We start from the raw sequence: 11,818 nt of genomic DNA, 5'->3' as shown, positions 1-11,818 counted from the left end.
CCCCCCAATCTCCTTCCTCCCCCCCCCCCAATCTCCTTCTCCCCCCACCACCCCCCCCAATCTCCTTCCTCCCCCCCCCCAATCTCCTTCCTCTCCCTCCCACTCCCCCCCCCCACATCTCCTCCTCCCCCCCCCCCCCCCAATCTCCTTCCTCCCCCTCCCCCCCAATCTCCTTCCTCCCCCCCCCCCAATCTCCTTCCTCCCCCCCCCCCCCAATCTCCTTCCTCCCCCCCCCCCAATCTCTCCTCTCCCCCCCCCCCCAATCTCCTTCCTCCCCCCCCCCCCCCAATCCTTCCTCCCCCCCCCAATCTCCTTCCTCCCCCCCCCCCAATCTCCTTCCTCCCCCCCCCCCAAATCTCCTTCCTCCCCCCCCCCCCAAATCTCCTTCCTCCCCCCCCCCAAATCTCCTTCCTCCCCCCCCCCCCAATCTCCTTCCTCCCCCCCCCAATCTCCTTCCTCCCCCCCCCAATCTCCTTCCTCCCCCCCCAATCTCCTTCCTCCCCCCCCCAATCTCCTTCCTCCCCCCCCCCAATCTCCTTCCTCCCCCCCCCAATCTCCTTCCTCCCCCCCCCCAATCTCCTTCCTCCCCCCCCCCAATCTCCTTCCTCCCCCCCCCAATCTCCTTCCTCCCCCCCCCCCAATCTCCTTCCTTCCCCCCCCCCAATCTCCTTCCTCCCCCCCCCCCAATCTCCTTCCTCCCCCCCCCCCCAATCTCCTTCCTCCCCCCCCCCCCAATCTCCTTCCTCCCCCCCCCCCAATCTCCTTCCTCCCCCCCCCCCCAATCTCCTTCCTCCCCCCCCCCAATCTCCTTCCTCCCCCCCCCCCAATCTCCTTCCTTCCCCCCCCCCCCCAATCTCCTTCCTCCCCCCCCCCCCCCCAATCTCCTTCCTCCCCCCCCCCCCCCAATCTCCTTCCTCCCCCCCCCCCCAATCTCCTTCCTCCCCCCCCCCCAATCTCCTTCCTTTCCCCCCCCCAATCTCCGTCCTCCCTCCCCCCCCCCAATCTCCGTCCTCCCTCCCCCCCCCCAATCTCCTTCCTCCCTCCACCTTCCCGGCCCCATCCCTCCACCATCCCGGCCCCATCCCTCCACCTTCCCTCCCCGTCAGAAACACAGACAGAGAGATAGAGACACTGAGAGAGACACACTGAGGGGGGCATCCCAGCACGCTATTGGAGTGCCCGGTGCTGCAGTCGGTAAGTAGAAAATGTTTTATTTATTCATTTAAATTTTTTTTTTTTATTTCTTATTAATTTTTTTTGATTGATTTATTGGTTGATTTATTGATGTATTTATCATTTATTATTGATAATGGCTCTTTATTTGTAAAACTGAAGTGTTTAATGTTTGTAAACTTCCCTTTAAACGCCCCCCCCCCCCCCCCACCATTCCCTACGCCTGATTTGTAACCTACGCCTGATTTTCTAAAGTGTAGACAAGGTTTTTTCAAGCGTACAAAAATCTTCACTTACTCCATTCTAAGTTAGTTTGGAGTAAGTTTTCACTCACGAAACTTTGAAAACAGGCGTAACTGACCGGACACGCCCCCTTTTGGAAAAAAAAATTCTGTTCCAAAGTGAAACTGTTCTAACTGACTAGAACTGGAGCAAACTAAATGACGAGAATTCCGATTTCTAAGATACTCCCTTCTACACCAGTTGCTCCTAAAAATCAGGAGCAAATCATGTGGAAACTTGGGGCCATTATCAGGATAGTTGAAATCTTCTATCATGATTATTCTATGTTTTTACTAATTTCCTTAATTTGTCTGCATATTTCTTCTTCCACGTCCCTTCCACTATTAGTTGGTCTGTAGACTCCACCTATTAGTGTGATTGAACCTTTATTATCTTTTATCTCTATCCATATGGATTCTATTTTTGTTTTGTTAATAGCTGCATCACTTTTTTCTCCTGCCATTATGTTATCCCTAATAAGTACAGCTACTCCACCTCCCCTTTTCCTTCTCGATCTTTTCTATTGGTTCTCAAGCGCATAGTGCACCACAAACTTTCATTTTATACCCATGATTCTCAAGGACTTTGGCATTGGAGGACAGAATTATTTCCGGGGATGAAGGGAGAGTGCATTTTTACCAGAAGCTGAAAGTATTATTTCCTTTTGAAAGCTACTATTGAATCTGCTTCCACCACCTTTTTAGACAGTGCATTCCAGATCATCATAACTAGCTATGTAAAATAAAATTCTCATCTTGCCTCTGGTACTTTTGCCAATTACCTTAAATCTGTGTCCTTTGGTTACAGAACCTTCTGCCACTGGAAAGAGTTTCTCCTTATTTACTTAATCAAAACTCTTCATTATTCTCCCCTTATCCTTCTTTACTCTAAGGAGAACAATCCTAGTCTCTCCACATAACTGAAGCCCCACATCCCTGGTACCATTCTAGTAAAACTCTTCAAGGCCTTGACGTCCTTCCTAAAGTGTTGTGCCCAGAATTGGCCACAATACTCCAGCTAGGGCCTAACCAGTTTTTAAAATAAATATTTAGCATAACTTCCTTGTTTTTTGTACTCTATGCCTCCACTAATAAAGCCAAGGATCTTGTATGCCTTTTTAAAGAGCCGTCTCAACTTTTCTTACCACCTTCAAAGATCTGTGTATATACACCCCCAGGTCTCTCTGTTCCTGCATTCTCTTTAAAGTTGTTTAGCATATATAAACAATATTTAGTTTATATTGCCTGTCCTCATTCTTCCTACCAAAATGAATCACTTCACTGTTCTGTGTTAAATTTCATCTGCCACATATTCTCTACATAGTTTTGCGGTTTGGCTGCAAACCTGGTTATAAAGTCAAAATAACTCTCAAGATGCAACTAACCAAAGCCACATTATTCTATTTAAAATCATATAAAACATTTTTTTTCCTTATTTGACATGTAATAAAACTGCACTTTCATCATAACGTAATACAGCACAGAAGGAGGCCATTTGGTCCATCGTGGGAGGAAAAGCAATGTGTGAGGAGGACACAAAGTCTGCAAAAGGACATAGACAGGCTAAGTGAGTGGGCAAAAATTTGGCAGATGGAGTATAATGTTGGAAAGTGTGAGGTCATGCACTTTGGTAGAAAAAAATCAAAGAGCAAGTTATTATTTAAATGGAGAAAGATTGCAAAGTGCCGCAGTACAGCGGGACCTGGGGATACATGTGCATGAAACACAAAAGGATAGTATGCAGGTACAGCAAGTGATCAGGAAGACCAATGGTATCTGTGCCTTTATTGCAAAGTGGATGGAGTATAAAAGCAGGGAAGTCTTGCTACAGTTATATAAGGTAGTGGTGAGGCCACACCTGGAATACTGCGTGCAGTTTTGGTTTCCATATTTACAAAAGGATATACTTTGGAGGCAGTTCAAAGAAGGTTCACTAGGTTGATTCTGGGGATGAAGGGATTGACTTCTGAGGAAAGGTTGAGTAGGTTGGGCCTCTACTCATTGGAATTCAGAAGAATGAGAGGTGATCTTATCGAAACGTGTAAGATTAAGGGGGCTTGACGAGGTGGACACAATGAGGATGTTTCCACTGATGGGGGAGACTAGAACTAGAGGGCATGATCTTAGAATAAGGGGCCGTCCATTTTAAACAGAGATAAGGAGAAATTTCATCTCACACAGGGTTGTTAATCTGTGGAATTCTCTACCTCAGAGAGCTGTGGAAGCTGGGACATTGAATAAATTTAAGATGGAAATAGACAGTTAAACGATAAGGGGTTATGGGGAGCGGGCGGGGAAGTGGAGCTGAGTCCATGATCAGATCAGCCATTGTCTTATTAAAAGACAGAGCAGGCTTGAGGGGCCGTATGGCCTACTCCTGCTCCTGTTTCTTATGTTTTCATGTTCTTATGTGCTGTGCGGGCTCTTTGGTGGAGCTATCCAAGGGGGAAAATTTGCAGGACTATGAGGAAAGAGCAGGGGATTGAGACTAATTGGATAGCTCTTTCAGAGAAACGGCACAAGTGCAATGGGCCGAATGACCTCCTTTTGTGCGATATAATTCTATGAGGTTGATATCTTTGTTACAAGGAATACAGTGTGTAGCTTTTGTGACTTAACTTCTTGGGGCCCAAGTTTCGGCTGTCCCTCAGAACGGCGCACATCTGAAAGGCCCACCTATTTTGTAGAATTAAAAGTGCGCCTAAAACTTACCTCACAATTCTCTGTGTTCAGCAGGCCTGTTTAGCAGTTGGCATGGCGCAGTATAAGCAGCTGGAGACGGAGCTACAGCCCTGCGCTGAAAAGAGTGCCGGCAGCTGCGCACGTGCGCAGTAGCTCCTGGTCCTCCCAACGCGTCCTGTCTCCGGACAGCCCTATCCCTGGCCGAAGGGACGACCCGATGGTCGCCACCTCTATCCCGGGCCGAGTGGCCTGCCTACCTCACCGTCCTGCGCCTTGCCGCTGCCCGACCTCGGGCATCGCCTCATCGCCACTGCCCTTACCTCGAGGCCGGCCGGCCGGCCCGAACACCACCTCCGCGATGGGGCAACCCGACCAGCTCTTTGGTGGGCCCCACCCGACCACCTCCTTGACGGCGGGCTCCGCCCAAACTCTTCCCTGGTGGCGGGCTCTGCCCGAACTCTTCCTCGGTGGCGGGCCCAACCGAGCATCTCCTCAGTGGCGGGGCCCGTCCGAACACTTCCCCGGTGGCGGGCACACCCAACCACCCCCTCGCTCCTCAGCGGCGGGACCCGTCCGAACACTTCCCCGGTGGCGGGCACACCCGACCACCCCCCTCGCTCCTCAGTGGCGGGACCCGTCCGAACACTTCCCCGGTGGCGGGCACACCCGACCACCCCCTCGCTCCTCAGTGGCGGGACCCGTCCGAACACTTCCCCGGTGGCGGGCACACCCGACCACCCCCCTCGCTCCTCAGCGGCGGGACCCGTCCGAACACTTCCCCGGTGGCGAGCCCTGCTCGAGCACCACCTCGGCGGGGCCCGCCCGACCAGTTCTTCGACGGGCTCTGCCCGACCACCTCCCCGGCGGCGGGGCCCGTGCGAACTCCTCCCCGGCGGCGGGGCCCACCCGACCACCTCCTCGCCAGCGGGGCCCACCCGAACTCCTCCCCGGTGGTGGGGCCCACCCGAACTCCTCCCCGGTGGTGGGGCCCACCCAAACTCCTCCCCGGCGGTGGGGCCCCGCCCGAACACCACCTCCGGCGGTGGGCTCCACCCGACCACCTCCTCGGCAGGCAGGGCTGCGTGTGCTGTTGGAGGGCTCCCAGTGCTCCTGAGCAAATAGGTGCTGCAGTAATAATTTTTTATTTACTGATTTATTGATTGGTTGATTTATTGATTTATTTATCATTTTTTATTGATAATGGTTCTTTATTGCTAAAAGTGAAGTGTTTAATGCTTTGGAAAATCCCCTAACTTCCCCCCCTGGCTACCTACGCCTAATTTCTAAATTGTACACAAGGTTTTTCTGAGCGTACAAAAGTTGACACTTACTCCGTTCTAAGTTAGTTTGGAGTAACTTTTCGCTGCCTAAACTTGCAAAACAGGCGTAAGTGGCTGGTAATGCCCCCTTTTGGAAAAAAAACTGAACTAAAACAAAACTAAACTAACTCACTAGAACTGGAGCAAACTAAATGCCAAGAATTGCGATTTCTAAGATAGTCCAAACTAAACTAGTTGCTCCAAAAAAATAGGAGCAACTCCAGCTGAAACTTTTGCCCTTATTTTCTGATTCTAGTACTGTATTACAAAAATGAAGAAATTCAACACAGATATGAAATCAGTCATAATGTATGTTATACATAACTTATCTTTATATGACTGTCAAACTGTTTTCACTTTTCACAGTAATACCCCAGGCTATTTTCTGGTTGTCACTGTTCAATATCAGCCTTGGCTCAGTGGTCACATTCTCGCCTCAGAGTCAGAAGGTTGTGGATTCAATAACCACTCCAAAGATTTGAGCACCAAATCTCGGCTGACTCTCCACTGCAGTACTGAGGGAGTGCTGCACTGTCGGAGAAACGTTAAACCGAGACACCTTTCTTTGCCTACATCATTGGCTCCCACATGGGCCACAATGATTGGTTGCGCTCCCTCCCCTTGCAAAATCTTTTGCAGTCTATGCGATATGTCCCTTACATTAGCACCTGGGAGGCAACAAAGCATCCGGGACCGCAATGCAAAGGATGTGTCAGTCGCTTGAATTATTGAATCCCCTATTACCTTCTGCATTTCAAGCCATGTTGCAAATCTAACACTTCCCCCACCCAAACGATCTCCTGTTTGTTGGTGCCGTGGATATTTGTTTGGCTCTGCCCAGAGTTCTCATTTATCCCTCCGGAAGCAAACGCTTAAAATCTGTTTGACAGCATAAGTTGCTCTGGTCCTCTCTTTTTTTTAAACCTTTCCTTCCCACCTTTTCCCGCCCCTCAAATAGTCCCCCATTTTTTCTCCTCCTCTACCTGCTCCCTAACTATCATCGGTGTGGACTACTCTCAAACTCACTCCAAAAACTGCCCTTCCTCCCTGATGTGTTGAATTCTTTCCAGCTCCTTCTCAAGTTTTGAGATTTTGAGCTCAAGCACTGAGTTGGTGACACTTTTGATGGGTATGTCTGCCCAGTCAACACCTGCTGCTTGAAATTCCCATATTTTTGCAGGAATGACACATCAGTTCCTTCCTGTTAGTTTGTTTTGCTTTAAAGTTTACATTACTCGTGTATAATTCAGCTGGTTTACTTAGCACAACCCTCCCCGTCTGCAACTAATTCCCAAGCTTACAAAATTCCCATTTTAGAAGATTTTCCACAGTCTTTTTCCACGTCACTCCATGATATACTCTTGGGGTGACCTGGTAACAGAGTGGCTATCTGTAAGGTGACTTGTTGCGTACTTTTATTTAATCTGGGGTTTCAGAATATTACAGGTAATTATATGAGTCTATTGATCATTTTCTGCCTTTTTATTGTGAATGGTACATTACATTAGATCATGGGGTCACCTATGGCAGGCTGGGCCCAAATATGGGCTTCCAAATGGTTCTATGGAAATACTTGACAGGCTCAATTATACATTTCCTAGTTACTTACACGTTGGCCGCAAAATTCGGATCTGCAGCGTCCGTTATTTGGGCGTTACGAGTGTCCTTAAAGATCCAAAACATGGAGCCACCACGTTAAATAAAACGGTGGCTACGGGTCAACAAGGAATTTCCGCTGACGACATGGCATAACCCACGCACGTGTGGGCCGCATGCGTATAATGAAAACCATGCTGCCATTTAAAATGTGATTGAGCAGACCATTGGCATGCTGAAACAATGCTTCCATTGCCTGGATTGCGCTGGAGACTTGCAGAGTGAGTCTCAAGATTCAAGGTGGTCTACTGCATGCTGCGCAACTTCACCATGAGGGCACAGGGCTACCAGCTTAGGAGCATGAGGAAGAAGAGGAGGAGGAATGGAGGATGCAACCTAAACAGCCCCTTTTTGGCTCGGCTGCCCGTGAAGAACTAATTCGAGTGCGATAGTCATAAACGCAACCCCAATTCCTAACTCACCACCTGCCCTCTGTAACTGAGCATCATAGTGTCCACTTGCCACAATGCAAAGTAAAAACCAAAACAAAATAAACATTCCAAACAAAATTTATAGATCAAAGCATGCCATATTGCATAGAAACGTAAACTAATCACCCTTAGTGCCTGTCTTCCATGTACCTTTGCCTGTCCCCGTGCTCCTACACAGTGCTACCCCAGTGGCTGCAGCATGGCTGATGGAAGGCTGTTGACTTTCAGTGGAGGAGACTGCAGATGGCCTTGGAGGATGACCTTGAGCAGCTCTGAGCTTGAAGGCCCGGCTGAGGACTGCACTATCTCGGCATGGGCGGCAGCAGTTTGGGCTGGCTGGCTGACAGGCAACAGCAAAGGCACTGGGGGTGTGGCAGGGGTGGATGCCCAAATGCTGTCATTCTGACAGAAGACAGCAGGGTCGTGCTCCATGGAGCCACTGCCACTTCCTGCTCGTGCTGCAATGGAACCTGAGACATCAGCCTTCAGACTCTGCATCATGGTTGGGTCTAGTGTGCAAATGTAGTTGGCCGCCACTTCCATGTTGGAAAGGATGGGCTCAAAGCCCTGTGCCAAGTTGGTGCTGGCCTCTTACATGCTCCTTGACATTACATGCAGGCTTTCTGGCAGTCTACCAGTGAGTGATGGGGTGTGATTCATTGTGAAGTTGCTAAGACTAGTAGTGCAGTTGGTGGGATGTGGCATTTGAAGATGCATTCACTGATCTCAACCACTCGTGTGAGGTCATTAAATTTCTTGCAGCACTGCATTCAGGTCCTCGGGACTTGACTCCTAGCATTGATTTCCACAGCTATCTGCTCCCACTGCCTTCAGAGCATTTGTCTGGAGGGCCTCCTGGCCCCCTATGGATACAGGATGTGTCTCCTCCTTTCCACCTCCTCCACCAAGGATTCCAGTGCAGCATCGTAAAACATGGAGCCGACTCGCTCACATGTTGTGCCATTATTGAATGTTTCTTGGGTCAGAATCAGTTGTAGAACGACTTCCACCACTTGCTCCAGCCACAGTGCACCTTTCCTTTAAGTGGTACAGAATGGATTTAATGGTGCAGGCTAGCTTTAAGTGGTGCTAATCTCTCATGATTTTGGGACCCTGCTGTTGCATGCAGCCAATGAACAGCACGGTTAGACAAATCTTCTAGAATTTTTTGAGGATGTAACTGGTAGAGTGGACAAGGGAGAACCAGTGGATGTGGTGTATTTGGACTTTCAAAAGGCTTTTGACAAGGTCCCACACGAGATTAGTGTGCAAAATTAAAGCACATGGTATTGGGGGTAATGTATTGACGTGGATAGATAACTGGTTGGCAGACAGGAAGCAGAGAGTCGGGATAAACTGGTCCTTTTCACAATGGCAGGCAGTGACTAGTGGGATGCCGCAGGGCTCAGTGCTGGGACCCCACCAATTTACAATATACATTAATGATTTAGACGAAGGAATTGAATGCAATATCTCCAAGTTTGCAGATGACACTAAGCTGGGTGGCGGTGTGAGCTGTGAGGAGGATGCCAAGAGGCTGCAGGGTTAGGTTAGGTGAGTGGGCAAATGCATGGCAGATACAGTATAATGTGGATAAATGTGAGGTTATCCACTTTGGTGGCAAAAACAGGAATGCAGAATATTATCTGAATGGTGACAGATTAGGAAAAGGGGAGGTGCAACGAGACCTGGGTGTCATGGTACATCAGTCATTGAAAGTTGGCATGCAGGTACAGCAGGCGGTGAAGAAGGCAAATGGCATGTTGGCCTTCATAGCGAGAGGATTTGAGTATAGGAGCAGGGAGGTCTTACTGCAGTTGTATAGGGCCTTGGTGAGGCCACACCTTGAATATTGTGTACAGTTTTGGTCTCCTAATCTGAGGAAGGACATTCTTGCTATTGAGGGAGTGCAGTGAAGGTTCACCAGACTGATTCCTGGGATGGCAGGACTGACATATGAACAAAGACTGGATCGACTAGGCTTATATTCACTGGAATTCAGAAGAATGAGAGGGGATCTCATAGAAACATACAAAATTCTGACAGGATTGGACCTAATGCCGAGGTTAAATGCAGGAAGAATGTTCCCGATGTTGGAGAAGTCCAGAACCAGGGATCACAGTCTAAGGATAAAGGGTAAGCCATTTAGGACCAAGATGAGGAGAAACTTCTTCATCCAGAGAATTGTGAACCTGTGGAATTCTCTACCACAGAAAGTTGTTGAGGCCAGTTTGTTAGATATATTCAAAAGGGAGTTAGATGTGGCCCTTACGGCTAAAGGGATCAAGGGGTATGGAGAGAAAGCAGGAATGGGGTACTGAAGTTGCATGATCAGCCATGATCATATTGAATGGTGGGGCAGGCTTACTCCTGCACCTATTTTCTATGTTTCTTTGTTTCTATGCACGCTACAGTCGGGGAAATGAGCAGGCAGCACAAAGTTGGCGTACTGCCCGCATCACATTGAATGGGTGCAGGTTAATCGCACATCACAATCTCCACACCTGTTTTCGGGGGCTATTGAATTTAGCCCCTAGTATCTTTATTTCATACAAGCTTCCTAAATTTCCTTTAAATGTGCTTCCATCGTAGAACTGTGCTCTGCATTGTGTTTGAGAAACACTGTCATGACACTGTCATGCCCGACACAAGACTTCCAAAACAAGCGCTCTACTCGGAACTCCTACACGACAAGCGAGCCCTAAGTGGGCAGAGGAAACATTTCAAAGCCTCCTTGATAAAGTGCAACACCCCCACTGACACCTGGAAGTCCCTGTCCAAAGACTGCCCTAAATGGAGGAAGAGTATTGTCTAGGACCGGGTCGTGGATCTTAATGAGGACGCTGAGCTCCTCGAGTTCTTGTCGCCGAGAGCATGCAGAAAACAAGCGCAGACAGCGGAAGGAGTGTGCAGCAAACCAGACTCCCCACCCACCCTTTCCTTCAACGACTGTCTGTCCCACCTCCGACAGAGACTGTAATTCCCATATTTGACTGTTCAGTCACCTGAATTTATTTTTGGAGTGGAAGCAAGTCTTCCTCGATTTCGAGGGACTGCCTATGATGATGTGTCAACTGAGCAGCTGCCTTCTGTTTGGGAGATGTGATGTGGCAGATCTCCGGGAAGCTGCCCCCTGACAGAATATTTAGAATTTGGAATGTTTCTTCTGAATTTTCACATTTATGGAGGGAATAAATATTGGAGTATTGAATTTCATCTTCTCCCACCCATATTTTGGTTTCTCTCTAATCAGCTGCTTCAGTGGAAATCTAGGCCGGAATCTTCCCAGCCCAGCGAGTGCAGGTTTGGAGGCGGGCCAGCTGTCAAAATGGCCCTGATTGACAGCAGGTCGGGATCCCGCTCTGAACCCGTCTCTGTGTGAGTTTCTGACCTGTCAGGTCTGCGTACCAATCGCAAACCTGACGCCAGGCGGCAGACCAATTCATTAACATACTTAACAGGTAGTTTAGTGGTATTTAAGAAGGTTAAAAGGAGGCACGTACAATTCTACCACCTTTTTGTCGGGTTTCCCATCCCTCTTGGAACTTGCCAGATAAGTGGAGCCGGGTTCAGTGACTTTCTATAGCTTTAGCAAGTTGACAGCTACAAAAGTGATATAAAAGCTATCATTTCACAGTTGTTCACTTTCCAATATCTGAAGCTGAAGCCTTCAGGATTTGGAATTACATTTTGAGCTCTATGCAGTTTGGAAGTCTTTGCAGTGAACTGCCTAATCACTGTCACCTCCTTGGAACAAGTGTCTCATAATTGAAATCGCTTCTGTCATTTCAACTTCACCTGCCATCTATTCCAGCTGCATTGGTGCCCTGGATAAAGACTCACCTTGGTCCTCATAATCCCACCACGAACAGCCCCAACATCAACATCACCAGGCACACCAGCATCACCAAACAACAACAGCAAACTTCTCCGCAATTACCTGATGCTGCATAGAACACAGGGCATCAACACCTGACCACATTGCTGCCCGGGACACCAGGGATGGCCTCGCCATGGTTACATTTACTTCACTTGACGTTGTGCACCCTGGTTGCCACATGATGTGTCAGGTTGGCACCACCCCACACCAGCCATTCCTTTCACACTCATTACCATTGTGCAGGGGTACCGTTATGTCACCATTCATTGCCACTCACTAAGCCACTTCCAAAGGTGCACACAAATCTGCACAAGAACAAAGTGTTCAAAATAAAGATTTCAATGTTTGACAACACAGTAACAGATTCTCTACATAAACATTGGCTGAAACCCAAGT

At 48.7% G+C, this 11,818-nt stretch overlaps 1 protein-coding gene across 5 annotated transcripts in view; it reads left to right on the top strand.

Moving 5' to 3' along the window:
• The window catches only part of coa1 (cytochrome C oxidase assembly factor 1), a 60,594-nt gene that overhangs the window by 15,407 nt on the left and 33,369 nt on the right, over nt 1-11,818 (top strand). Inside the window, exon 1 of one of the 5 annotated variants that reach the window (XM_070881217.1) lies at nt 2,969-3,021. The exons of the other annotated variants lie outside the window; for them this stretch is intronic. The gene's annotated coding sequence lies outside the window, so the exon portion shown is untranslated. Of the gene's footprint in view, nt 1-2,968; nt 3,022-11,818 lie in introns of those variants that run through there. 5 annotated transcript variants of the gene reach the window in all.

The sequence above is a fragment of the Pristiophorus japonicus genome, chromosome 5 (genome assembly GCF_044704955.1).
Source record: "Pristiophorus japonicus isolate sPriJap1 chromosome 5, sPriJap1.hap1, whole genome shotgun sequence".
NCBI classification, from domain to species: Eukaryota; Metazoa; Chordata; class Chondrichthyes; family Pristiophoridae; genus Pristiophorus; species Pristiophorus japonicus.
Note: the sequence above shows the minus strand (reverse complement) of the source record. Positions and strands in the feature narration are given on the sequence as shown.